At 47.2% G+C, this 3,270-nt stretch overlaps 1 long non-coding RNA gene across 1 annotated transcript; it reads right to left on the reverse strand.

The window, feature by feature from the left end:
• Positions 1–1,320: 1,320 nt before the first annotated feature.
• LOC140682094 (uncharacterized) lies at positions 1,321–2,623 on the reverse strand. Its single transcript, XR_012053341.1, has 2 exons — positions 2,381–2,623; positions 1,321–2,236 (listed from the first exon to the last, which is right to left on the reverse strand). It is a non-coding gene; the product is annotated as an uncharacterized lncRNA (long non-coding RNA).
• Positions 2,624–3,270: the final 647 nt, after the last annotated feature.

The following is a 3,270-nucleotide window of genomic DNA, read 5'->3' on the forward strand; positions in this document are numbered from 1 at the left end:
AATGCGTGAGCGTTTGTCTCCTAATATCTTTTTGACTATGTGGCGTACCTGCCACGCCAAATCTCTAAGCTCTAGATCCTCCCTGTTTTCTCTTCTGGCTATACTGTTCCTTATAGTATCCCCTGTTAACGCAGTTAATGCTTGCTGCGGCGTTTCCCTATGCCAGGCAATACTACAATTAAGACACCAAAGTCCGTTGCTAAGAACCCGTTGAAAAACCCACCAGTTACTATTACAGTTCCCACAATAAATTTTTACCCATGCTTGGTGATTATGTGCGAAGCAAGCTAAGCAAGCAGTTTGGCAATGGTGTAAAAAGTCTCTGTGTAAAACTGGGAGAAGCGTTTCAGCTACTTCTCGTGCAGTTTCGTATAAAAACTTGATATTAAATTCCTCTTCAACTTCTCACAAGATCGGTGCCAGCACTTTCTGCAGACGATATTTCCTCCTCTGCTCTGGACTGTTCATCGATAACCGCTGGTCGCGTCCACCTTGCAGGAACCCACAAAGTGCCTGTTGGCGTAGAAACACATAAGTAGCCTCTGCCCCAATATACAACCTTAGCTGGGCCTTGCCAGATTCCTGTCTTCGGATCCTGATACCTGACCACCTCTTCAGGCCCAGGCTGTTTCAACGGGGAAAAATGAGAAATCACAGGCGGCACCTCGCTGTTTCCAAAAATACATAAATGATTAAGCACAAACAAACATTTAAGTAGTCTATCCTGTATGCTCCTAATGTCAGAATATTTTTCCAAATACTGTTTAAGGGTTCCATTTGCTCTTTCTACTATTGCTTGTCCAGTAGGTGAGTTGGCAATTCCTGTAACATGAGCAATGTTCCAAAACTGCGTGAAACGAGCTATACGCTTGCTACAGTAGGCTGGACCATTGTCTGTTTTGATTTTCTGTGGGGTTCCCATGACAGCAATACAACTGTGCAGGTGCCGTTCTACATGTATAGCCCATTCGCCAGCCTTTGCAGTAGCCCATATATAATGACTATAAGTATCTATAGTCACATGAACATACTTAAGGCGGCCAAAGCTAGGTACATAAGTAACATCCATCTGCCATATCTCATTAGCATGCAGGCCCCTTGGGTTGACTCCCACACCCAGACCCATGCCTCTGTTTTGATTACTACAAATTGGACAGGCTTTGGCTATAGTTCTAGCTTCTTCTAAGGGAATCTGAAATTCTTTCGACATGCCTTTAGCATTCTGATGGAAAATAGCACAATGCCAGCGCCCCATGAAAATACAACTTACCAATCAAATGCTGTGAAATGTGATCAAGGACAGAGCAAAGCAGGCCAAACTTAATAACAAAGGAAAAAACTTTATTACACTACTACTACTACTACTACTATAAAAGGAAAAGAAAGGAAAGAAAAAAAAAACACACAAAATTCGAAATGAAAACCTTCCAAAACATTTCTCCTCCCTCCACCCAACTCCACCAAACCCCAGCGAGACCCATTTGGATCCTTAATCAAGTTTTCACCCTTCAATATAATCAATACTAAGTCCATCGGGGAAGAGAGGAGTCCCCCTTGCAACCATAGACCCCCAGGAAACACAACTGCCACCTTTTGTGTTTCCAATGTCACACGTGGCACCGCCCAGACACACCGGGCCAGTGTGACATTCTCCTCTCCATGTCACAGTGCTCTCACCACCGGGCATGGACAGAGACTGCTTATAGGGCCCCTTTAAGGATGCTTTGCCAAGGACCACCAGGAACAACAGTCCAGTATCACAATTCGGGACTAGAGTCCCCCCCATTTTCCCCTGGGGCCGAGGGTCCAAACGACAGAGATCGCCTTCTCTTCTTCCTGAAGATGGAGGGCATCCTCACACCCTCCTCAGCTCTCTCTCTGTCCACTCCAAAACTGGTAGTTGCTGCAGAAGGTCTCTTGGCCCACCAATGCATCCCCCTAAAATGCAGTCCCTCTTGAAAAGAAAGAGTGGTTCAGTCTATGGTAAACAAGCAGAGTCCAGCCAAAAAGCCACTCTATCATCTGCCCCCAACCTTCTTCTCTAAACATCTGAGGTTTCAAGCTGTCTCTCTTTTCTTCAAATTCAGGAGGAGTAATATTTCATAAAGCCTTCATTTCTCAGGAAGGGTTAAAAGTCCCAACTCCCAAGGATGGCTCGCTGCCCAGGCTCCAGCTCCCACAGCCCGGCTGGGCACTTTGCGGCCCCCCCGCTCTTCTCCTTCCCTGCGGCGAACTGCTGATAAAACCACCGAGTCTCTGTCTCTTTTTCTCTCCTGGGAGACAGAGAGACTCTGGGGGGAGCGGAGACATCCCAGATTTCTCCACCCTTCCATCTGCAGGGGGCCAGGTCTGGTTGCATCCCCTCCACCCTTGGGCCTACCTCCACAGGCCGCATGGCTCCCCTCCCCCACCCAGCCCGGGCTGGGCAGGGGAGAGGTCCGTACCATGCGGTGACCGGAACCAAAGAAGGACAAGTCCTCCTGGGAATTCCGCTTTTAACCCCTCTGTGTTCTCAGAGGCGTGTCCACCTTCAATTGGTCACCCCAAGTGTCAGTATCTAAACCTGACCCCTGACGGGATGAACCTCTTCCTTCTAAAAAATTCTCTTCCCGTGTCAAACCATGACACTTTCCCGTGCTAATGACTGCCTAGGAAGTACTGTTTGATGAGAAAGCGAGACTAGCTTATCAGCCTTGGCGTTTCCTTCTCCTAACCCTTCGTCCCATTTATGACTACGAACATGGATGACCAAATATGGTTCAGTTCTATTTCTGAGGGCACGTTTTAGTTGAAGAAACAGTTCATAAAGTCGCTGATTCTGTACTTCTCTGATAGTAGCATCCTCAATCCTTGATACTACCCCCACAACATAAAGCGAGTCTGATACAACATTCAACGGTTCATGCAAGTTAGTTACAGCCCAAATGACTGCCAACAACTCCAAAGTCTGCAAATTGTCCTTTGATTTTGCCTCTAATATTTGTTGATGCCATTGTTGTCCCTTTTTCCAGACTACTGCCACCTTCCTGGAGCTTTTTCCAGCGTCTGTGAAAGCCGTAGTGGCATCTGGAATGGGCCTGTCTTCTCTGAGGGGTTTCTGTAGCCAGCTCCATTCTCCTAGCCATCGCAAAGGTTTTGGTATAAGGGGACCGGTATTGATTTGTGCTGCAGACGACAATAATGCTTCAGCCAGGGCTGTGGAGTTTAAAAGGTACCAATCTAACGTGGCCTTTTCTATGGGCAGATTAATGTCCGTTGGTTCCAGGCCAC

Source organism: Taeniopygia guttata, chromosome W (genome assembly GCF_048771995.1).
Source record: "Taeniopygia guttata chromosome W, bTaeGut7.mat, whole genome shotgun sequence".
NCBI classification, from domain to species: domain Eukaryota; kingdom Metazoa; phylum Chordata; class Aves; order Passeriformes; family Estrildidae; genus Taeniopygia; species Taeniopygia guttata.